The 26,219-nt window shown below is 41.2% G+C and overlaps 1 protein-coding gene and 1 long non-coding RNA gene across 2 annotated transcripts in view; one reads left to right on the top strand and one right to left on the bottom strand.

Moving 5' to 3' along the window:
- The window catches only part of UNC5D (unc-5 netrin receptor D), a 629,552-nt gene that overhangs the window by 514,028 nt on the left and 89,305 nt on the right, over window positions 1–26,219 (bottom strand). The window lies entirely within an intron of this gene.
- LOC148481735 (uncharacterized) overlaps window positions 1–26,219 on the top strand; it is a 98,443-nt gene that overhangs the window by 12,594 nt on the left and 59,630 nt on the right. The window lies entirely within an intron of this gene.

The following is a 26,219-nucleotide window of genomic DNA, read 5'->3' as shown; positions in this document are numbered from 1 at the left end:
GCGAGCTGAGCTGTGATTGGCTCGCGACTGGTACCATATTCCAAATGCTGTGGCTCCGATGCTCTGACTCTACCAGCTGCCTGGTGTATTCTGCACCATTGCCACCAAGGACCCATCTCTGTCTAAAAAAGGTATGCTACCCCTGCCTTACTCCCTCCCCCCCAGTCCAGCCAGCCAGCTTTCCCTGCTGCTTGCCTCCCTCCCCCCAGTTCAGCCAGCCCTCTTGTCTGGCCAGCCTGCCATCCCTGCGCCCAACACCAGACCAGCCAGCCAGCCACCCACCCTGTCTTCCCTGCCCCAGTCCAGTCAGCCTTCCCTGTTCCCCACCCACTGTCCACCCAGCATTCCCTTTGCCCCACCCAGTCCAGCCAGTGTTCCCTGAGACCCCCCCAGTCCAGCCAGCTGCTCCCCACCCCCAGTCCATCTAGCATTCCCTGTGCCCCCCAATCTAGCCTGCTTTCCCTGCCACCCTAAGTCCAGCCAGCATTCTAGTATAGCCAGCCTGCCTTCCCTGTGCCTCCCAGTCCAGCCAGCCAGCCAACCAGCCAGCCTTCCCTGTTCTGCCCCAGTCCAGCCTGCCTTCCCTTTACTCCCCCCACAGTCCATACAGCGTTCCCTGCGCCCCCTAGTCCAGCCAGTGAGCCTGCACACCACTCCAGTACAGCCAGCCTTCTAGTCCAGGCAGCCTGCCTGCCCTGTGCCCTCCCCCGGTCCAGCTAGCCAGCCTGCCTGCCCCAGTCCAGCCATCCTTCCCTGCGCCTCCCCAGTTATAATAACAACTGCCCCCACAGCCCAAATGTTAATACCCCTTAAAAGTTGCTCCACCCACATTATACACAGCTCCGCCAACCTCTGTCCCATACCCTGGGGTGGAGCCCTGCCTATTTTTTGACAGTACTGGGCTCCACATTTTCTGAGGGCAGCCCTGCAGTGACAGCAGTAGCACCAGCCCTGATGGATCAGCAACAGCCCAGATGGACACAGCAGACAGCACAACAACACCAGCCCAGAATGGATCAGAACCAGCCCAGGACACAGCAGACAGAACTGGACACAGCAGACAGAACAGCACATCACCTCTCCCTAGCCCTACACTACCCACCCTCCCTGTTCAGTCTCCACAGCTGGAGTGAAATGGCGCCCGCCACGTCCCTTATATATAGAGACGAAAGCTTGTGAGCCGCGAGATTTCGTCTCTATGGTTTTGCATCGATTTGAGAGATCCGAGTAAGGCGGGAAAAATCCGAACCGGCTTGGATCCAACTCTGATCTACAAAATTCGGGTGGGTTCGGATCTCTGAAAACCGAACCCGCTCATCTCTAGTTTTATTGCAGAATAACTGTAATACAATTCATTGATATTGCACAAGAGTGTGTTGCTGGTTGGTATTGCAGATACTGGCATTTGGTTTTTAGCTATAACAAGGCAAAACCTAAGAATCAGGATGAAATAGACTTTTTACATAAAAGCACTGGATTATTTTCAAAAGTACATGAGTAAGTATTTGGCTCCTTAGTTGTGAGTCCTTTAAAACATCTTTATTTTTATGCTGTGAATGCCATTCTTGTTGTGTTATATTATATATATATATATATATATATATATATATATAAATGCAATAAGAATATATATATTATACAGGATACTTAGCTTTATATTCCCTTACCATCTGTACTACGCTAGTCTAGAATGTGCACGGACCCCCGTGTTTTGGTTTTGGATCTGGGTTTTTTCTTTTTTAATTGCAAAAAGTTTTTAAAAACGGCTAAAATCATGTCATTTATGCAATCCAAAACATCACATTCCAATTTAAAATCCGGATTCTGAACAGCGAAAAGATGAGAACCGCAACTTGGATTTATCCGGATTCACGGAATTCAGGGGTGGATTCGGATTCCTGGAGAACCTAACCACACATCTCTAACTATTACATCTATACCTGCTGCATACATTAATACGTGAATATATGCAATAAGTATAGTATTTACTAATAATTGTTTGAGCCAACAAGAAAATAGAAAAAAACATTTTTTGGATGTGTGTTGCTGTAATTGTTCCCATTTGAGCCATGTTATCGATCACACACTTGAATAAGTAGCTCTTGTTGTTGTTCCTTAGGCCAGTCCCTCTAGCTAACCACCTGATTTCTATTCTTTTACTTTGACTTATCTCTCTTCTCCCTGGGAGTGCTCTGTGCAGCATTGTAGCTGTTACTGCAGAACACGTATGAGCTCAGAAGACAGAGCTGGAGGACTTTGTGGAAGACAACACTAAGCTGACGCATACACACCTACTGCTCGGCCTTTTGTCTCCGAACAATGGAAAATGAGGAGCTGTGGTCGGCAAGTTTTAACGATTTGTATCATGCCAGCAAAAGCTTGTCTGAGCTGTAACAAAGTCTGATAGGTTGGCTGATTTACTTGGTTTGTTTTTGTAACACGTGACTGTGACACAAACTAAATGCATTGTAGTCCTGCCATGAAATGGGAGAACTTCCCTTATGTAGTTTAGGTGAACATACTACTCCAGAAATCTAGTGCTTCAATGAGTTGACATAATGTATTATAGACTATTTCCAGTCTGTGTGGGGTTGATAGAACCCGTATAAAATAAAGTGATAAAAAAAAGTGTAGGTGGTTTATTTATCAATTACTTTTTGTGTGTTTTCAGCAGACATAAGCAGTTTGGTTTTGCTTAAAAAACCAAACACACCCGAACTTTAGGGTTACAAGTGTAACCGAATCCTGGCTTGGATCACTTTGAAGTCCCAAATTGAACAGAGGGCCTGATTCAGACCCGCTTGCGAGCGCTATGCGCTCACAAGTGGGTCGATTGGTGGCCCAGTGCGCATGCGCACGACGGAGCCGGCTCCGTCGTGCGCATGCGCGAGACCCGGATAGCGACGGGCAAACCGTCGCTCTGGGTCTCATACCAAAGAGGGCGTGCTGTCGATGTTGAGTGACAGCACGCCCACTTTGGTGGGCGGGCCAGGGGCGTGGCTGCCCAGGCGGAGGCGTTCCCATGGGGACGCCTACCATCTGGGGCCGGCCCCACTGACATCACAAGTGATGTCAGTGGGAGTGCTTTCAGCTCTGTTTGAGCCGAAAGCACTCTTGGGCTTGCGGCAACGAGACCCTACCACAAGGGTCTTGTCGCAAGCCCGATGGTCGCGATGGTCTCGACAATCGCAACCATCATCATGGCCGCTCGCTATAGCTGTGGGTGGTCACCCACAGCTGTGCGAGCGGCCAGGAAGCCGCTCAAAAAAACCAGAGGGTCGGTCCTGATTCAGAGCGAGCGCTCTGTTAGAGCGTCCGGCTCTGAATCAGGCCCAGAGTCACGGCTTGGATCACTTTGAGGTTCTGAGTAGAACTGAGTGCCAATTCGGGTCTTCTTGCAAGTTCGGAACTCGGATCTAAAAACCCGGATCTTGCATATTTTGGATTACTTTAAGTCGTTACCTCGTGTTTTTAGGTGCTGTGAGGTGGTCAAAACTTATTGGAAATTACTGTTATTGATACTAAAGGAGCAAAAACAGGTCCAAGTTACATAATTTTAGCCATTTTTATCAATTAATAAAGAAATCCAAAAAATTAAACCGAACCAAAACACTTGAGGGTAGTTTGCCAAGACCAAAACACAACAATAATTTAGAACCAAAACCAAAACATGGGGGTCTGCAAACATCTATAATTTTCAGCAGTTTTGCTGAGGATTTACAGCAAAAATGTTTTATTTTTTTATTTCTTGTTTTAAAACAACCTAGTGAAATAGTTAGTTTTACACTTTAGTCACGTTTGTGGAATTACAAATAGATACAGATTGGAATACATATTATAAAGATTCATTATTTGCCAGTAGTCAGGGACTGCTTTTATATGCGTACAGTATTTTAGTTTTATTTTGTACAAGAGACTGAGGGCCTGGTTTTGTGTCGCATGCTATGTCAATGTCGGACACTGTTGAGCATTTTGTTTTTACTGCTCATGCGTCTCAGTGGAAACTGTATTTGGTGTTCCTGGGTGGTGACCGGAAGATGGCTATTCAGATGCACAGAGATTGGCTATCTTCTGGGAGTGTTATGGGAGTATAAACAGAAGAGGATGAGAGGTTCTGCTGTCAGCACAGGTCAGTGTGTGTGTTTGAGTATTACAGGCAGTCATATTATTGTTATCATACTATTGTAGCTAACTAGGCTTGTGATTAATAGTATACTATTTTATTTATCAATATGTGCATGGAGAGATTGATCACGATTCATTGTGATATTATATCAGGGTAACCTGACCCTGTATAGGATGTTCTTCCTATACCTTGTTTTCCTTATTTAAAAAGGTTTACACTTGTGTCGTATTTATTTTGTGTATGTTTGTGTGTTTAGTCCTTTTTATTTTTTAGCGGCAATCTATTGAAAGAAAAATTTTAATAGCATTATTCATCTTATTAAGTAGTGCCCCCAAACAACAAGTCTTCTTTGTCTTTTGGTCTACTTAGTGTTATGGGAGTGTTGCAGGCGTGTTGCTGAAGTAGTTGAGTTCACAGATGCATAATTACTCGCATTGGAGGCCATACAGGGATGGGAAATCTGTACCTGCCATGGGGCTGGTGCATGCTTCAATGGTGTGACCGATGGTGGCATCTAACGATGCTCAAATGGGAATCTCACTCCTTGCACAGTCAGATGCATGCTTGTATGCCAGTGGAAGGGCTGATACTAGCATAAGTGTATAGTACGACGATAAAGAGGTCATGGCAGCATACACGTCTGAATCAGGCCCTTAAGAGTTTTGACTACTGTATTAGATATTTTATCAACATTTTATTGATGCCCAATTGTGAGTACATATTGTGATGCATAGGCCTCAGCATACAGGTACAAATACACTATTTTTAGTTACACCTATTTGGAGTGTAAATTACACACAATTTGAATCAGGTCCAATATATGATGGATCCATTCTCAATTTGAATTAAATTTGTGTGTTTTTTCATTATACAGTACTTTATTTGTTAAATCTCTAGAACAGACCTCAGCCTTGGCTGTATTCACAAGCACATCTGCAGTGGTAAGGAATCATTACAGGTTTTTCCCAGTACACAATACAGGAACCCAGTTGATCAGCTTATGCTTTTCAATTTCTGTACTTATAGAAGAATAGTATGAGTTTCACTAAGGCGGGAGGCCATAGAAAAGAAGATGAAGAGACGTAGCTCACCCTGCAGCCACAGTAATTGATGTCTGACATTTTATTGTGACTGCTGTGACCTGTACGCTCTTTAATCTAAGATTGACAAAGAAAATGGCAGCCATACTTTTGTCCTTTTTCCAGGTAGCACATAAAAAGATCACCTAATAAAGTTATAACAAGTGCAAATAAAAGTAAAGTATAAAGTGCAACCTATTGTCATGAATCTGTTAACAAGCCAAGAGTACATCTTTGTGTCACCACACTTAGGACTGAAAAGGGCAAAAGATGAGGCCCACAACCTATTTGCAAGATTTTAATTAATTTGCATGAACACGTTGATATGATCATGTATATATGCATGTGAGATCTAGATGGACCTTTGTCCATCTATATAGGCATGGGTACTTTGTATGCCTTCCCTATTGACAGTCAATTTTAAGGAAGGGTTGGTGGTTAAGCTGCAGTTAGGGTAAAGCTGGGTACAACTACAGAACAGATTGTTAATACAATCCCTCGGCAGACCTGGTCGCAGATTCTACACTTATCTAATTTTCAGCAGACTTCCAATCTGCATCTTATGGAACAATCTGCTGAAAGGATTGTGCCATCGTACAGCCCCTAGCAATAGCTTCCCCTGCACCCATGGTAGTAAAATACCTGTGGTGTTTAAAAGAGATGAAATGATTAATTGTAAAAATAAATAAAAAGATCCATCCCACCCCCCCTCAAATCAGACATTGAGACTTGTCTGGTATTGGAAAATAGGGTGAGGGCACAGCATAGGCCTCTCCATTTTTTCCAATAATCAGCCCCTTTTTTCCAATAATCAGCACCAGGCTGAAACCAATGGGGGAGATAATGCCATAGGTTTCCCCTACTTTCCAATAATTAGCACCAGGTTGAACCAGCTGGGGGGATAATGCCATAGCAGAGAGATACAGTGTGGTGTCTGCCCACCATCCCATTAACCATCCCCAAACTGGTCAGGCAAAGGCTGGGCTACCTTAGAAAGTTGGAGCCCCAAAAATAATGGGGTCCCCCTCCCGAGCAACTACTAGCCCTGGGCGGTGGCTGCAGAGTTAATGGTACTGAAAGAGTTAATATTGTTCTTTACAAGCTGAATACAGGTACCAGCAAGCCTGTCCTGGCATAATGGCATTAATGGCCTGCTGGCACCTGTAGTCCACCTGTAAAGAAAATATTAAAATAAACACAGAACACCAATTGTTTTAGTACTTTAACTGGTAGGCGACAGCTTGTTTAATATCTTTTGTAATGGCCACGACCCCCAGGTCTTCCAGTGTTTTCTTTCTGCTTTAATTTTAGGGAGTATCCCATACAGCAATTTGTCCACACTTTTTCCTTTTGCTTTAAAGACCCTTGGCAGCAACTGCTTCACTAGTAAGTATTTGTGTGACTGGTGTACTTACTGTGCGGTGTTATACAGGGGCACTATGACACTGAGATGTAACACTAAGTGTAAATATGCTGCTCTTTACCTCTATTATTCTAAAAAGTGAATATAGCTTTAAAGGGCCAGTGCACATTTTGATTATCCAGCAATAACATCACTTGCATTGGCCTCACAGCCAAATATAAGTTTCTGCATTTCCCATTATTTACACACTGCTAGAATTAACTTTCACTTAGGCAGGATTAGCTTGCAGTGTGTTTGCTGGTGTTATTAGAGCTCATTGAAACCTACCCCCTAAGGGACGTAAAGCACAGCCTGCCTGAGCCTGCATTTTAATATTAGAAACAGATATCCCAAGGGAGCAATAGTTTGATGGCCATTTCCCACCATCACAAGGCATAATTGAGAGTCCTAGCAGTTACATTTATAGCATAGAATGGCACATGGCATGAGAAAGACATAATAGAATCTGGAGCAGGGTTATATAATGTGTGATGACCAGGGCTGCCATCAGATTTTAGGGGGCCCAGTACAAAGTAAACATATAGGGCAGGGGCACAGATGGGAGGCTGGCAGGCAGAAACACAGAAAGGGAAGCTGGCATAAGCACCGAAGGGGTGCAGACAAAGACACAAATGGGGGTCGGTCAGAGGAACACGTGAAGGGATGAACAGAGGCACACATGGATAGAGCAGGCAGAGGCACAGATGGAGGGGGCAGTCAGAAGCACACATGGTGGTGGGCAGAGGCACACATGGATAGGGCAGGCAGAGGCACACATGGAGGGGGCAGTCAGAAGCACACACGGCGGCGGGCAGAGGCACACATGAGGGGATGGGCAGAGGTACACATGAGGGGACAGGCAGAGGCACACATGGATGGGGCAGGCAGAGGCACACATGGGGAGGGCAGGCAGAGGGACACATAGAGAGGACAGGTAGAAACACCTGAAGAGTGTGGGCAGAGGCATACATTGAGGAGGTGGGCAGAGACACGTGGAGGGGGCAGGCAGAGGCACACATGGGGAGGGCAGGCAGAGGGAAACATAGAGAGGGCAGGCAGAAAAACACCTGAAGAGTGTGGGCAGAAGCATACATGGAGGTGGTGGGCAGAGGCTCACATGGAGGGCGCAGGCAGAGGCACACATGGGGAGGCCAAGCAGATACACACATAGATAGCAGGCAGAAGCACACCTGGAGACATGTTAGACAAATTATCTAGATTGTTGGATAAGCCAAAATACATGCATATTAATTGATTATGTTATGATATAATTTCACTTAAAAATCCAGTTTATAGTTCTCCTTTGTCAGAATCAATTATATAGTTATAGTTTAATTAATTAGGTACGGTAATGGGGGCAATGGCTGCCCAGTGCCATACACAGTGCTGTATGAACAATAGCAAAAAGGTTCACACACAAAAAATTATTGCACAATTTTGTATAGTTCAGTCTCTGCACTTTTGTCTGCATGAAATTTACTGGAAGGGTTAAATGAGTATATTAAAGAATCCCCTCTCAAGTAATTACATTTTATTCCCTGCAATGACTGTTTCAATTTAACCACTCTCCTGTCACTTTTCACTTTCCGTCTCAGCACAGAAGCGGCTTGGCAGAAATACGGCAGTACAATTAGTTAGATGTGATATTAAAGATTCAATGGAAATTAAATATTAAAAAGTTATTTCGCTGATCCATGCACAGATCAAATCCATCTGTTGCTCTAAACTCAAATACTGCCATATGCCAGCTCAGATGACTGAGTCTACATCATTAACTTACACACAGTATGTATAGAAATATATATTACACATTTATATGTACTGCAATGCTTTCCCAACTGCCATGAATTACCATGGGACATGAACTGCGGCTGTTTAGGTTCTCATGGGGCACAAACAGCTATACTTCCCTAATTGACTCTTAATAAGTTAATACAGTGCCATAAAAAGGTCAATCTTTAAAACAGCAGGTCAGGTGTAGAAAACTAATTTGTTCTTTATTTAAAGGTCTATTAATGTAGTGGATTTTCAGTTAAAGTTTCAGTGGTACATACAATGATGTGATATGTTCATTCTGAAATACTGTAGGCATATTTGTTTATTAAAGAGATGTCAGACATTTTTAAAATAAAATGTTTACAACAAAAGTACAAAAGAAATCCCGTAAGGATAAAACATAATTGGTAGTGAATAGAAGTGTAGTTGTTCCATTGTGTACCAACAGTCAGGACCAGCGGGTGCAGATGCCCACCACTGCAATCCCCAGCTGTCTCTCCTAGCTGCTGGGTGGCTAAGGCAAGAGTGGAGTTAGCAACAGCCATTTTGCTGAGACACTAGCCTGCCTTCTGATTCTGTATTATTGGGTTGACTTCTGCTTAGATTCTGACCCAGTCTATATGCTACCTGCCCTGACCACTGCTCTGGATTTTAATTGGTTTCTGCCATCCCTGAGGTGGTGGATCTTGACCACTTGTCTTTCCACAGTCCTGTTGTGTTTCACTGGTGAGCTTCACTCATTCTCATTCCTGTGTGAATCCTTAATACCGAGCACACCTCAGTTCAATATTTCCTCTCCCTAATACATTTTCCAATAGCATCAGGTTTTATGTAAGCTGCTACCATCACTTGTTAAGTCCAGGAGTGGGGGCAAGCATGTACCATATCCTTATTCTTAGAATTTCCTGATGTTCTACATCGTACCAACTCTTTTGGTTGAGTTATGGTTACCAACATGTAAGGACACATGGGTTAAATTGGCTGATACTAAATATCCTGCACTATGTATAGAGGGGTGGTATTCAATGGTTCCACATATACAGTGGTGGCCAAAATTGCAGACACTTTTTGAAATTTGAATGTTTTTCAACTTTGAATGCAGTGCAATGATTCATATATCAAATGAAAGGAAATTTAATGCTGAATTCAACACAATAAACAGAGGTCAAATATTTGCATTACAAGGGAAGTTATGCAGTGAAAACAACACTTAAGGTGAAAAGCCCTGTGTACTTATGATGTTACTGTCCTATCAGTATTTCGTTGGGTATCTTTTATTTTTCAAGACAGCAGCACAGCGACGTGTCCAGGATTGTGGTGTTAAGTGAAAATGGTCTTTCGTATGCAGCAATTGCGAGAGAAATTGGTGGGAAAGTTTTGTTTATGCTATCAGGTAACACAATCTATACAAAACAAAGAAGGAAAAGCTGTTGATGATAGGAGTTGATAAACATTCACATTTCAAAATGTGTCCGCAATTTTGGCCACCAGTGTATAACACATTTTACATGTTTCTGTTTCTCAACTGTTTTCATTGTGTAACTGAGCATTCAAGTGCCTTACTGCACAATGCCTTTGTGAAATACTTTAATTATCTCTGCATCAAATTTCCCATAGAGGTCCTATTATGAGGTCTATGTTGTGCCTATTCTTAATTGAACTCCAGCCACAATGCTAGGTCCTGTTGGTGTTATATGGGTTGTAGACATCTTTTTTCTTGATAAAAAAAATAGGAAGCAATAGTGTAGTAAGTAACTTACTTCTGCTTAAATGGGAATAATATAATAGTCAGCGAATAGCCACTGTATCAATGGAGGTGATAACCCCACTTAGATGATCTATAAACATCTAAGTATGTATGTGTGTATGTATGTATTTATGTATGTATGTATGTATGTATGTATGTATGTATGTAGCTCTTCAACATGATAAACTGAGAGAGATGGATGAAATCCCATTACTGTGCAGCATAACTAATAGAAATGTAAATTCAGGCATTTATTGGACAGGACAGTTTCTATAATAACCAGTTTACTGACAACTTTTATGCTAATTAAGAGCTGGAAAACACTGCTTACTGTGAAGTGGTTATGACACACAGTTATGACAAGGTTACAAGGCAACCACATAGAAAAACATTTTTTTGTGCTCACACTATTACAGTACATACAAAAAAAAATAAATTGAAAACATGTTATATGGTAACGAAAGATTAGAATACACCCCTTCCTATCCCTAGAGATTATTCTCTTACCTAGTTGTGTCCTTCGCATACTGAACGCACAGTACTGTTTGTGCTCATTAAATGAGAGCACTTTGAACCCGAACATCTGCAATTCGTCTTTAAAATGGTACGAATGTAGACTTGAGCAGCCAGCGCAGGGAAGAGGCGGAAGCATGTAGCAGGTTACACAGGGCACCAAAATTCTACATCATTATCCAAAGAATATTTCACGGAAATCTTCTTGTATTGTTAGGTAAGAAATGAAAAACTGTGTGGAATATGTGTGCAGTATAAAAAAAAAAGAATGACTCAAAAAGTAGATGGACAGACAATTTTTACAGTGAGTCACTCCTAGGTGCAAATAAGGCTCTTGGTACTAGATGGAATGCTAGTAACAGATTTAAGGGGTAATTATCAAGCTAATTCTGTGCCTAAAACATGCAGAAGGCAGCATGTTTAAGGGCAGAATTAAGTATCACCAGTAGTTAACATGATTGAAAGAAGGAGATATTGAATATCTAATGCTTTCTGAAGGCCAGTCATCGCAGGAACCATCCCCATAGTTTTCTATGGGTGTGGCATACAGGAGATATCTTTAGATGACGCTATCTTTAGATGACTTTAGGGCGCAGTTCCCTGTTTTGGTGGCTGGAGCTTTATAGCAATGCAAACCGGGTCCGAATCTGGAAGACAAGTTATCGTGTACAGTCATACGGCAAGGCATTGATCCCCTTCAGTATTTGTACCTGGAAGTGACGTGAAGTGAGGGTGGAAGTACGGTTCCATGCCCGTAAAGGCCACCAAAACAAGAAATCTGTTAGCTCTCCGCGCTTTGGGCATGGTGGCTCACTTCGATCGCCACAGGTTTATATTCCCCCTCTATGTCCACGTCATACTTGCCAACTCTCCCTCATTGTCAAGGAGACTCCCTGAAATAGCAGCAATCTCCCTAAAGAGTCTAGCAATCTCCCTGATTGCACCTTACCCCCATTATGAAGCTGTTATATTTTAAAAAAACAGAGGTATATACATTCAAATAGGATCTTTAGTATAATTTGCCTGCATTGCTTATAAGGCACAATGATCTCTATAGCTACATGCATTGTCTGAAAAGTATCAGTGTTTTCATCAACAAATAGATCTTACTAACTGCTTTTGGTCCCATTTACATATGGATGCAAGTCAATATTATGACACGCCTCTCAGATGTAGCAGTACACGTCCACTGTAATGCGTGCTCATAGGTGATGCTTTTACAATCCCCCTGAAATGCTTTTTCAAAAGTAGGGAAGTTTGGTCCACGTGGATGGTAAGGAATGATGTTGGACAGTAACTGATAGTGTCAGGGTACAAATATCGAAGGGGATCTATCCACTTCCATAGTCATAACCCTTTCACACTGAGCTACTGACCTGATCCTGGCTTGGTGTGAAAGAGTCAAACCGGGTTGTGTGTCCCAAGTCCTTGACTGATCTGGATTTGCTGCCATGTGAAAGAGAGAACGCAGGTAAATCAACCCGGCTTATGTTTAAAAGCTGCTCATTGGCTATCAGTGGCAGCGATCAGCGGCTAAGACAGGTGGCTGGTAACTCACCCGGCAGCAGAAGGAGCCAACAGCAGTACAGAAGGCAGCAATGTCCTCGGCGACAGAAGATAGCATTGCAGACTTGGGGGAGTGGAGGGGAAACTCTGTGCAGCACAAGGCATCTTGTCTTAGATCAGAATGCCCATCCTCCGAAGTTGCTATGTGCATCAAGTAGAGTGTGAGGGAGGCTGATTGGCTGTGTATGCAGAGGGCTTCCTAAAGGGAGTGACATGCAGGGCAGACAAGGAAAGGGGACAACGAAGGAATAACCCAAGTCCAACGTACGGTGTGAAAGGTGTATGAACAGATGTAACATGGGTTGAAACCATGTTCATTGACATGGTTCTGACCTGGGATTTAGATGTGAAAGGGATATAAGAGATCACTTTACTTCTTTTTAATTGCAAGGACGTTATCCTTTTGTAGCCGATGTTTAGTTACTGAAGGATCACACATAACCCCGAAAAAATATTCCTTATTGTCTCCATATCCAGTGATAAGGAATGTCAATTTCAGGGGCAGACTGTAATCTGTAATAGTTATGCCCCTACAAAAGCAAATGTAACACATGAATGGTCCACCACCACCTCTTTGCCCTACATGATTGTGTACACAAACTCCTAGTCATACATTTAGATTATAGATCACATGTTTGCCCTCAGAAACCTAATCTGTACCATGACTCTGCACAGTGGTGTAGATTCATCCCAGACGCCCGGAGGCAAGTTATAATTTGGTGCCCTCACATAAAAAAAGGGAAAATACCATGTATAGGGCGGCCATGACGGTACACTCCGGGTACATATTTACAGCCCTAAGTAGGGTGAATATATTGTGGGCAATGGAGGAGGTGCCCCTTAAGTGCTGGCACCCGGCGACAGGCGCCTCCATTGTCTCCCATAGTTCTGCCCCTGACTCTGCATACAGGAAAGGCCAAGAGCAAATGCACTGTGATTGAGATATGTAAGATGTGCTTGAGATTGAGAAGCTGGTACCCAGTGCATTGCTATGATTAGGACTACAGATGAGGACGATGCGAGCAAATCTAATTCATGGCAATGCAGTCTATTTAGCAGAGACGTGATGTTCCGATGATACAACATTTAAATTCTGGTTTCCCTATGCCACTCCATTAAAAGGCATTTCACACTGTGTGACTAATGCCAAATAAGTACTATGGGGTGAATCAGAGTTGTACACTGATTGCATCGCTGCAGTGCAAAAATGTGGTGATGCCACAGGAGGCATCTGAAGAAAAATGAAGCCTCCTGCCGGAATCACAGGTCCGAGCGCTGCGTCTGAAAACGCAGCATCAGTTTACCATTTGCCATCTAAGTAAGCCTAAGGGGGCATTGACTGCTACAACACAGAACCCATTCTGCACATGCACAGAACTGGCTCTGCGCTGGGTCCTGTGCATGAGCAGTCCTACCACCATTGTAGTTATATGCAAACCATCAAGTACAACTATGAATCAGGCCATGTATAGAACAGGTGTGTTCAGGCTAGGGATACAGTCAATATCCCGGTGGACACGATGCTGGCGCTATTATGTGCACTGGATTCCCGATGCCTCTCACAATCACAATGCCAGCATCCCGACCACCGGGATACCGAAAGTAAGTAGCAGGGTGGGGGGGAGGGTTAGGCACTAGGGAGGGGGTTAGGTTTAGGGTGCAGGGAGTGGGAGGTTAGGTTCAAGCACTAGAGCGGGAGTTTATGGTTAGGCACCAAAGACGGAGGGTTAGGGTAGGGAGAGGCAGAGGGTTAGCGTACCGAACAACAAGTGTCGGTATGAAAGCCCTGTTGGAATGCCAGTGTCGGGATTCTGACAGCCGGGATCTCGACTGTTGGCAACCCATACCCAACTCTTTAAGCTATTATTATGAACACATGCAGACTGGGACATATTCGCATGCCCAAGAAAGCTACATTATTTGTGGGTGGTCCTGAGCAGGTGCAAATAGTGGAGGATGAGTTCAGTGGTTACCAGCACTAGTGAGACACTTGTGGTTGGGTGTTTGCAAATACTCCGATGAATCTAGATTGGTGATTGGTGAATTCTTAATCATTACAACATATATTATGCTTTTGTGAGCATCTTTAATCAAAACTGTTTTTTTTTCATACATGATTTGCTTCTGCTGTATTAGGGAGGTATCAGCCTAAATTTGATGCCTACAAATCCAATCTCATATGTCATTGTTGCCAACTGGAATGCATCGTAACATAACTGTTGGTCTGCATATTGTCACAATTGCTGTCATTTAGTTAGTAGTTTTGTAATGAATGCATTATGTGCCTGATATTTGTTGTGCATTTGAGGATAAGTCTGCATCATCCCCATTATTTGTAAATTCTCATTTGTTATTTGCTGATGTCATAAATATTGTTGGGGCGACAATGGCCGGTTACGATGAGGTGTGGTGCATTTGGTTTAGTAACACTCACAAATTCTGCTTCCACAAACAAACAGAAAAATCAATGATAAAATAGAAGTAAACCCACTGTCAAAATATGAAAACGTTCCAAATTATAATGTGCGGGTCAGGTATAGCTCCTTTGTGATAATGTACTGTACACTCTAGTCTATACAGTAATGCAAACTATATTAATGCAAGTAATATTGCTTGTGATATGTAACAAGCTCGTATGGCAAAACATCTGCAGTGCGCCCACAAATCAACTTTTGCATGGTCTCATAAAAGACATGGCATAATAGCACAGATCAATAGCAGCAGGTAATAGTAACAATTATGTGAGCCAGCACAACCGAATGACCTGAGTCCCTTAGGAGAGATGGAGCCCATATATGTATGTAGTTATTTGGTCACTATAATACATTTACAAACGATAAAAAAAATGTACACTGCAGTATGTGTACATGCTGTACTGATAGTTTTATGTACTGTACAGTTTGTATCATCTGAGATATCTGAGATTCAATGCATTTTTTTTTCATCCCATTAAAAAGGAAGTTATCATCATGGGAGCATTAAATAGAAATTAACAAAATGCATTTCCAGAGAAAACACAATCTGGTCTATTACAGTTACACAAACACATTTACAAACACCGCAGGAGTGCACACACACACAAACACAAAAACCTGCATTCATACCATACATACTGTCTCTCTAGATAGGAAAACAAGTATTCACATTCCCCAAACAAGCAGACACCCTCCCTCCTCCCCCCAGGACACTGTCACCTGCTGGTATAAGACAATGTGCTTCACTTACGCAGCCATTTGAAACCTTATATATCACTTTATCCACATTGAGAGTAATAAAGTGCTAGACTGATATTCAAGGCGAAGGCGCAGGCACATTAAGGACGACTGTCATGGTTCATATTGAGTTCAATTTCATTGGTTTTTATATTATACCCTGCAGCAATATCAGTATATGGTAATCAAGGAGCTGGGGATGAGGTATATTTCAGTCCGCCGATGCTCGGCTGTACAAGCTGGAATGCATGTACGCTTTCTGAAATGTTCTAGATTTTATAGTCGCTCCCTAGAAAATGGATAGCATCTAACACTATCAAAAATGAAATTATAGCTCTCGCATGTTAGCTGTTGAAAGGCGGCATCCATTAACCCTTCCTGGAGCTGCAGAAGGGGTTAAATATATGACTTTGTCGACCTCCGAATACTTTGCCCCGTAGGTTCAGATTCGTGCTATTTGGTAATAATAATAAAATAAGGGAGGCAAAATAATATTAAAATACAAAGCTTACAGGAGAACACATCAATGTAACTTAATCCTAATTACAACTCTTCGGATGAAGGCACCCATGTGAGTACAAAACATGCTTTGGTTCCATAAGTCACGAATTTTATAAAGACTGTGGGGATGATGTAGAGACGAACATGTGTTGTTTGGGGGCCCAATGTATCTTCTCACTGCCGTTCCCCAAAGCTTAGTGTATACCAGTGTGGACGCTGTATGTATTTTGATCACATCTACTGTATTGTACAGTCATGGCAGAACTGGGTGTAATGGGACAAGTAGGTAAAGTTCAGTGAGTGCGTGTCGATAGAACTGCAGGCTTCCTGGAGCTGACGTAAGTGCAAATACACCTGTTTTGAGATGCATCTGTTACACGGATTATAGAGTAGGTACAAATCCATCCCAATGATGATGATGATGAGTAGCAAGAAGCCAAACATACATATAGTGGCTGCACGCAACATGCGTACAATTCTGCACACAGACGGATATACAGATTTTCTCCATGCACATAATTTCGGGGCAAAAAATTCCAATATTATGAAGTAGTAAGCCGCTTGCTCAAATTAACTTGGGTAATTTAACACGGAACATTATTCATCTCTATATCCCACGTGGATCCAAGTTACATTTACAAAAATATAATGGCAAATGCATTTATCTATATAAAACCTATAACAAGGGTAATAATTACCGTAAGAAGCCATAGAGAGGCCTTGATGCTAAACAGTAAAGTTTTAGCACATTGTTATTATTTAGCAAACATTTAGAATTAGGGTTCGGTATATTATGTCAACAGTGATGAAGTCAACATTCATAATGTCGACATTTACCATGTAGACATTCAGCTTGTTGACACTGATAAAATGTCAACATATTCATATTCATGTCGACAATTACTTCTTAAGGATAAGTGTAACCCTAACCTCTAAACCTAATGGTAACCCTAGATCTAATCCCTAACCCTTAACCCTAATGGTCATGTCTAACATTTCATATGTTGACATTCTGTCCATGTCGACATTTTTCAGGTGTGAACATTGACAGTGTGACATTTTAACTATTTCGACACCATAAATTTTGACATTGTAGTAGGAATGTTGATATAGTTGACTGCCGACAATATTACTGCAGTGCATTCCTAGCATTAATTATGTCCTTAATAACCATAGTATTCAATAAAATGAGAAATCTAGATTAATGGTCTTCAATATGTAACTTTTCCTTTAAAAGATCCATTCTGAAGGGTTGTACCAATCAGTGGATTCTTCATGCACACCTTCAAGTTGGTGTTATCCATAACCTAAACTTTTAATTCACACCCAGATCACATAACTGTACAATATAGTAAAGTATAACTGCTAGGTATGCATAGTGGAGAAATTAAGTTTATTTATTCACTAGAAACAGTTTGCACCTCATGCCAGTGTTATTACAAGTTCTTATTGAAATGCCAACGCAAACGAACTGTCTGCCTCCAGTGTGTGTAGCTGGCAGGTACATTATAATGAGTAAGAGCTGTCGGACTTTGGTTGCAAAGATCCATAAGGAAACCTTTATCTTACAACAATGCATGCAAACTACAGCTTCTGTGTGTCCGGAGAACAATTGTACATCTATCTGACACAAATAGAATCTCAGTATGAAAGTATGACTGATAGTAACCCATTACAGATCAGTGAACAATGCAAACATAAGAAGGCTGCAGTTTAAATGCACACACACAATCAGGCGCATATCTCTTTATCTCTCCTACTTTTTATCCCCTGCATTTCACCACAGAATCCTATATTTCACCACAACCCCCTGCATCTCACCACAGGCCTATGCATCTCACCACAACCCCCTGCTACTCACTCCTGCCCCCTGCATCTCACTAGTGTCACTACAACCCCACTGCTGCTGCCCTGCTTCCTGGTTGTGGTGCCCCGGTCCGAGAACAGTGCTGACTTCCATGGGAGGTGCCTCCTGTTCACAGATAGTGTGTGGCTGAGCAGAAACATTCCAAGATTCAGTTTCATATGCTCTTGTGCTGTTTCAGCACCCTGGCCAGCTCCTATACAGCAGATTTCTGTGATTTTTTCTTCATTAAAATTGTCACTGCTTGGCTCCCTTTTGTCACAGATGAATAGTTCATGCACCTAAACTTTCCTAAACCAATGCTATATAGAATAGTGAAAACCCTATCAGAATCCATCCAGTGGTTAAGAGATTATCTCAAATGAACAGACAGACCCCTAAACCGGGGACTTTATTTTAATCCACGGTTTAGGTTTTTTTTCTGTTTGTTTGGGCTAAACTCTTGAACCACTAGATGGATTTTGATGGATGCCCCAGACCTGGAGACATGCTGCTGATAATGCTTACGGTAACTGCAATACAAATCTCTCATCTTCCTGCCCTTCCCAGCACATCCCAGTGGCTGGGCCCCAGCAAGCTGCAAGGCAGCAGCAGTGAGGGTTGCAGTGACACTGGTAAGATGCAGGGGGCAGGAGTGAGAAGCAGGGGGTTGTTATGAGATGAAGGGGACTGTGGCAAGATGAAATTGCTCCCGTGCAAAGATGGGATGGGTCGCTAGTTTATCAATATTATTTTTACTAAAATATTGTGAAAACAGGTGTTTTCACACCTTTTAGTAACACCTAAATGTACTAAAGGGTAAGTGTAGGAGTATTTGCCAAATTTTCCTCCAAGCCCTAATTATCAGATTTTTTTTAGTAAGCAGATCACATTTAACATAATTGTCATGGAAAATGCAATTGGATCAGATTTACTAAAGTTGAATTGTGATCGCCACCTGTGATCAGCCTTGTGTGCTTAAATAGACCACAAGCTGATTACAGTGCAAAAAAACTATTAAAATAGAAAAATATACACTTACCTGCACCCAGGGGCCGGTGATCCACGAGCTCCTCTGTGACTCTGATCAGCTGATCACTGGGTTCTTGCTCAGTGACCCCGGTCATTTGATGTGTGCTGTAAACCGGTATCTCAGTTTACAGCACACATCACTCGACCGGGATCACAGAGAAGGAGCCCGGCAATCAGCTGACCGGAGTCCACAGGAGAGCTAACCAGATCACCAAGGTTAGTGCAAGAGGAAGGGGCGGGGAGGAGGGTTAGGTGGTGGGATGGTAGTGGTCGCCAGCAGCAGCGCTTGTGCGGGCACACTGTCAGGGTATGTTTTGCGAAAAATACCCTGAGTACTGTGTGGTGAGGATTGCAAGTTCTGTCCCTGTGTGCGATATTTCATACATCCTTGTGATGTATTCAAACATCGCATTGCAAATTTCACCGATATTATCATATCCCATCCGTATCTGACATGCAGCTTGTAATAAAGATGCCCCTCAATGTTCAATTGTAGAGTGCACAGAACATAAATGTTTACCATATAGAGTAAGAAAGCTAGCACACATCACATGTCACGTAGAAAAAATGCATTGTATGTACAAAATCTTCAAAAAGCAAGGATGACAATATAGAATAAGAAAAGGGATACACTCATCCATAGACATGTGTCAGGGTGAATAGGTGAAGATGTGTACAGCCGGTCATCCTGGGGTGAAACAGTGCTCAACAATGTTCAAAGCTTAAGAAAAATAATTACTTTATTTAAGTTGCAGAAGGAGCCTTCCTCATCACCTAGGAATTACACAGAAATAACGTCTGCTTGCTGAAATGTATAGTTTTCTCTCACACATTCTGAGCGAAACATCCAAGTTCAGATTGAGATACAGTAAGACAAACAATTGAATCTGTGTATTCAAATATACTAGATTTTGATTTTAGATTGATATTGTAAAAACCAACTATGGTACATATCAGATTTTATTAAGCAGTGCATGCAGTGATTTGTACGACGCAGAGGTCCATTGCGTGACAAGTCTGGGCATAACTCCAGAAGAGAATAAACTGTACTGAGTAGGAAATAAATTGTATATTTCTAAATAGCAAAATAAAAAAAAGACAAAAACAGTCAATTTAAAAAGACACCTCATCGACATTGCTAGTTTTTATTGTTGCTCATGTGCACTACTTCTCATGCAGTGTAGCTCAATCTCCGATTCACATACACATTAGCATACAGTATTTTGACCTCTTAATGAATAGTGTATGTATGAGATTATTAGACATGAGTTAAGCAATTTGTTACATTTTGAGTTTCTATGAATATTTCTGCTTTGTGTCTACTTTTTGTTTCACAAAACATGGGGCAAAAATGAAAAATGTACAAGATTTGTTTGATACATCTCACCAATACAGTAGTGGTACTGTATTAGCAGCACTAGCCAGCTTCCTGTTACACGGCTGTTCCCTTCATCATCTCATGACATCAGACTTCAAGTTTCAGACAAAAATAGTTATTTATTTAAAATAAATCAAATTCTAAAATAAATATTTAGCCTCTTTCACAATGGACACACATGTATTATCATCACATACTAAATTCTACATTTGACAATACAGCAGACAGTCTCAACTCAGGAGCAAAACAGGAGAAAGGGGAGTACCCTCTGCACCTCAATACCCTCTTTGGCTTCAAATAAACCAAGTTGAATATAAATGATAAGCTTATCAGACTGACTCCAAGACCACATTGTTTCTTACTGTCACTCATTAATTATACTTTCATTATCCTCACTCCAATACAGATCACTTGCAAGAATTAATTTTGCTTCTTAACTGTCCCATAACCCAAATACTCTTATTCATGAAAAGAAATCAATTCAAACATTATTACTGTATATCTTCCCAAACCATATTCCCAGTATATTGCTATCTGCACATTCTTTTAAAGTCTATTTTCATATATGTAAAACTATAATATTTACACTTCATTAACCGTTATCTCTATATATCATATTTACTGTATTATTATTTATTGTTATTATTATTACTACCAGTTATTTATATAGGGCACACCTATTCTGCAGCTCTTTACAGAAAATATTTGGTCATTCGCATCAGTCCCTGACCCAGTGGAGCTTACATTCTATATTCCCTATCACACACTCTATAGTCTACCAGTATGTTTTTGGATTGTGGGAGCAAACCGGAGAATCTGGAGGAAACCCAGGCAAACACAAGGAGAACATACAAACTCCACACAGTTCCCTCAATTGTAACCTAACCCAAGATCTCAGTGTTGCGAGGCAGCATGCTAACAACTACATCAACTGTGTAAATAATTCCATTTACAATATTTTATATTTTAATTTATGAAGCCATGACCAGGATAGTTGTTCTATTAAGTAGGCATTTGTTTTTAACATGAAGTATTATTTTTAAGTTGTCTATTTTTCTATTATTTTGCTGTCAGTTTTTCTCCTTACTTTTTATTCTGTTTATAAAATTATGTACATTAATTTGTGTTTGATCAAAACACTATTGCAGCATTGCTTTGGGCTGACAGGAAAGTGACAATAAGTGGTGTAACTAATCCAGTCTCAAAGGTGTCCCATGCCATAAAAATGGCACCCCTGAAATGTAGCACAGTCCAATCACTGGACTTACACTAGCTGTCATTGACAGACTCTAGTTAGTGTCACTGCATACACACTGTGGGTGATAGGGTGGGAAGGCTTCCATATTATAAACTATTGCAATTCTGATCCAACATAATTGTAACTGCATCACAAAGGTATAAGGCACTGAGGGGGAGATATCTCAAACCTTAGAGAGAGATAAAGTGTAGAAGTTGGCCATAGCAACCAATCAGCCTGCTAGAATCTGATTGGTTGTTTTATCTCTCGCTCTAAGGTTTGATTCATCTCCAAATTGATCATGGGGCAGACTGCTCTGAAAACAGTGCAGGAATAATTCATCTTGTGGTTGGCGAGCAAATTGGCAGGTCAGTAGAAAATGCTAGAAAATTGTGCATAATGTCCTAATGCCCTTTGACATGTGATGTTAACTAGTACTTGCTATTGTGGCAGAGGGGTCACAGTCAGTGGAGGACACATTATTGACCATCTTAAATGAATGCAATTAAAGAGAGGGCGCAGCATCTAAAAATGATTAATAAGTAATTATGATAATAATGTTCATGAGCCAAAACGTTCAATTATGACAACACTTTTTGCATAGATGTCTGCATACATAGTGGGTCAGAGTGAATAATTCTTGATTGCCGACACAATTTTTCATACTTTTCCTCTGACCCGTGGATAAAATTATCACCCATGAGTTAATGATTCCGATACCTGCGTTATGCGCAGAACAGACTGCTCCCTCTAATTCTCTCAAAGCACTCGCTTAATTAAGCATTTGCATTGTTTTGAAAATGTGCTTTGAGTAACAATACTACATTAACTAAAGATAAGCGAATGTTTGGAAACTGTACCTTGAATGATTTCAACATTATTTCAACACAACCTCTCAGCTCTGTGAAATAGCCTGTTTGCCCATGAATCTTTATTCCTGCAAAATGTTGCTGTGGTTTTTCTAATCTCTAACAAAAAATGATAAGTGCCAGCCAGAATTGCAATAGTAGAAAGTGCCAGTCTTGAGGTTACTTATCTTCACTTCATACAGTATACTCCCCAAATGTAGCACTAGCCTCCCCCTAGAGTTGAATTCCCCACCTGTAAATGGGTAGTAGGGCTATAGTTTATGGATGGAGCTTGATTGATAGGTATATAAATTAGAGATGAGCTTTTTAGTTTTGCTGAAAACTGAACACGCACAAACTTTTGGGTTCTGAGTCAAACGGAGTCCCGTCCTGGATCACTTTTGGGAGTATATACTGGTTATGCATACCCTTGCTAACCATGCATACCTATGCATTAGCAGCGTGAAAAAGAGGCAAATCTGTGGAAATATTTGCAAATATTGAGTGAAAAGGATGCATGGAGCATATTGGTCACATTTCATGGAGAGCCAAATGGGGCTATTTGATGCAATTTAAGGATAGGTCTATGAGGACACACCTGTAAGCAGTAATGAGCGTAGCCACACATCACAACAGCACATCACCACTAACTGAATTGCATATTACATTAACATTAGCGCAATAGCTTTATTCTTACTCTCTTTCTGGCCGGGATGTAACACGGCTGCCATCCAAAAGTGTGGGGGGCCTGGGACTGACAAAATAGGCAGGGCCACCCTACAACCCCCCATCCCCTGCTACCTTATTAATACACAATAAAATAGTTTTGCCAAATATTTGCTCACAAGAAAAACTTTATTGTGGCCAATGCGACGTAGGTATGGTAGGAGGTGGATCCGTCCAATCGGATCCCTCCCAGCTCCACCTGTGGCATCTGTGTCGCTCTATGCATGCGCAGAAAGACTTTTGGGTCATAAACCCGGAAGTCCTTTGATTGCAATGGACAACTCTTCCCGGGAGAGCTGTCCTTTGTGATTTTATTCATTCATACCGGCGTTATATATACCGGTATGCATGCGATAAGTGCGATATATATATAATCTCTATCGTATACATTATATATCAATTGAAGCAATACTACTGTGATATGCACTGGCATGCTGAATAGAAAAGTAGTTTATGTGCAATTGAAAACATTGTGCGTAGAAATGAAAAGGAGAGACATTCATAAATCATTGAAACAAATGCATTTTGCTCCAAGTTGGATATGATATAAGGAAAGTACAAAATTCAAAGGACCCTAGACAAGACTTATTGCATAACTCACTGTATTATTTCATATCTGTGCATTATTCTGTATCATTACAGAGGATGTACTGGGTAAATCTGATAAAATTAATTTTCCTAATTAAGTTATACCAAGGATGTGAAAGAAATGCAGACCCATCTGTGGAATTTGACAATTTGGATGCATGTCAGTGCATTGATCTATTATTTTGAGCTGCAATAATAGTATCTATAACAGATGTAGGTCAAAGATCATTTCACCCAGGCTAAGGGCATAACATTGATTGAACTGCAGCTATAGTTGTTCCTATAGTTTATATGATAGGAGGGAGCTTCAGACTGTTTCTTAATGGGTGACACATTCTGTTCTGTGCATTGTTCCAATGGTTCAATACCTTTCTAGGACAGATGCCTCTATGGAGCATTGGATTGAAACTAATCAATTCTCAGTCTGCCACCAGCATTTTTCACCAGCACAGACCCAGCTGAGCTGTAGAACCTCGCACCAGGTGCAGTGGCTGAAATTTTATTGATCAATATGATTCATTTCTGAGAAATTTGAGAAAGCAGATTGCAGTCACTTATCTGGAACGTCTGAGCGACTGTGTTCCTAGTCAGATGCTTGCAAGAGGGTCTGAATGCTTTAAGTGCTATGAAGACTTTCAACGTACTGCAGGCAACATTTTGTAGGAATAGTTTGTCAATGAAACAAAGTTTTCTATACTATCTGCTGACCTTGTCTGATACATGATCGAGAATTAGCAAATCTTCTCAATCGGACAAGTGGAGGTGTTGACCATAGCAGCCAAACAGATTCTAGCTATCACTTCTATAGTACGTTCTATAAAATAATAGCTTGAATTTGATTGGTTGTCCTCATTAGAAGGTTTGATATATCTCCCCCTGAATGGTTTTAGAAGCAGTTGTGGCCACGTGCCATATTGCCACATTGAGTGACCCACACCCCCTCTCCGGTATCAGGGCTCAGAAAATGTCTCAGTGAGCCTGTACTGTTTGTTGGAAAGTTTTGAAGACATATTAGAAGGTAAAGTCATGTATTATAAAATATATGCTTTATTTCAGATTAGAAACATCTGCATCTTGTAATTACCTACAATTCAGAGTCTGGGCTTTGTCTTTAATTATTTCTTTATCTTCATTATAAATAATTTAACAATTTAATTTTTTATTTAGTTATTATCAGTTACTTATATAGCACAAGCATATTCCACTTGCAAGCTCAGAATCTATAGAGAAATAGGCATTTATATACAAGGATAAGTGTTACCTAATGCATATTAGTCCAGCCAGATTGCAGAGGTTCTTGGGTTGTATGATCTAGTCACACAGGAATGTTGGCCTGTGTTCAGGAGGATGTGAAAGTGAAGTAAGAGAAAATATGTAAAGTTATGTGTTGACTGTATAGAGGGGATGTATTTGGGTTGGACAGCTTATGGAGTCTGTGTGGGTTGTTATGGAATCTGATAAGCTTGCCTGAAGGGGTGAGTTTCTAGGGAACGTTTGAAGGTTTGGAGACTAGAGGAAAGTGTTATTGTGCATGGGATGGCACACCACAGAGCGGATGCAGCCCCAAAAAAGTCTTGTAATCATGTATGGGAGCAGGTGATGCGTGTGGTAGAGAGACGCAGATCTTGTGCAGAGCGGAAAGGTATGATTGGGACATATTTTGAGATAAGCATAGAGATGTACTGTATGTTGGTGTCATTTGGTTAAAAGCCTTTTGTGTAAGTAAAAGTATTTTCTTGGTAGAATAAAGGTAACCAATGGAGGGATTCAAGGTTTTGGATCTGAATTTGGTTTTGCAAAACCACCCTCATGTGTTTTGGTTTTGGTTTTGGATCTAGATTTAAAAAAATAAATAATTAGGTAAAAAGTTTTAAAAACAGCTAAATCATGTAATTTATGCAATCCAAAACCTGAAATTCGGATTTAAAATCCGAATTCCAAACCGCAAAAACCGGATTTACCCAGATCTCCTAAGGAGATCAGAACCGTGACTCGGATTTACCTGGATTCACGAAATTCGGGTGGATTCGGATTTCTGTAGAACCAAACCGCACACCTCTAGTGATTATGTTCGTACAGAGGATTCATTCACAAAGTTAGTGACAGGTAGTTGGTGGGTGGCTAGGTAAACTCAGCCATATCCATTTAAACGTTGTTTTATGTGTATGTATAAATTAGCCATTGTGATCTCCTTCGCAGCATGAGAGTTTTCAATGTGTCAGGAGAGCCGCAGTGTTTGAGACAGGTCAGACCTCTCAGAAGTTGCTTGGCTGCCCGATCTGTGTCGATGTTCCCGATGCTTATGCTGATGCACATCGCCAGATGGATATGAAAAGGCAGCAGTGGATGCTCCTATGCTTGAGTAAGCTTTGGAAGGCATAAGCATATTTTCCCTAATGTAATCCGTAAGAGATTGCAGTTGCGATTGCATTAGCGTAAATCTTGGAATCAGGCCCACTGTTGCCCAAAAATATTTTTAGTAATTAGATATAGTAAGTATAGTACTTAGATATAGAGACCTTACTCTAATTACTTGCTAATGTAATTATTCACATAAATGGACAAATACGTATATTGTGTACACTGTAAATACTTTAAATATAGATCTTGTCCAATCTACAGTATACCTCAGTTTTTTGTTTCTA

The sequence above is a fragment of the Taudactylus pleione genome, unplaced genomic scaffold (assembly GCF_031769625.1).
Source record: "Taudactylus pleione unplaced genomic scaffold, aTauple2 ptg000567l, whole genome shotgun sequence".
Lineage (NCBI taxonomy): Eukaryota > Metazoa > Chordata > Amphibia > Anura > Myobatrachidae > Taudactylus > Taudactylus pleione.
Note: the sequence above shows the minus strand (reverse complement) of the source record. Positions and strands in the feature narration are given on the sequence as shown.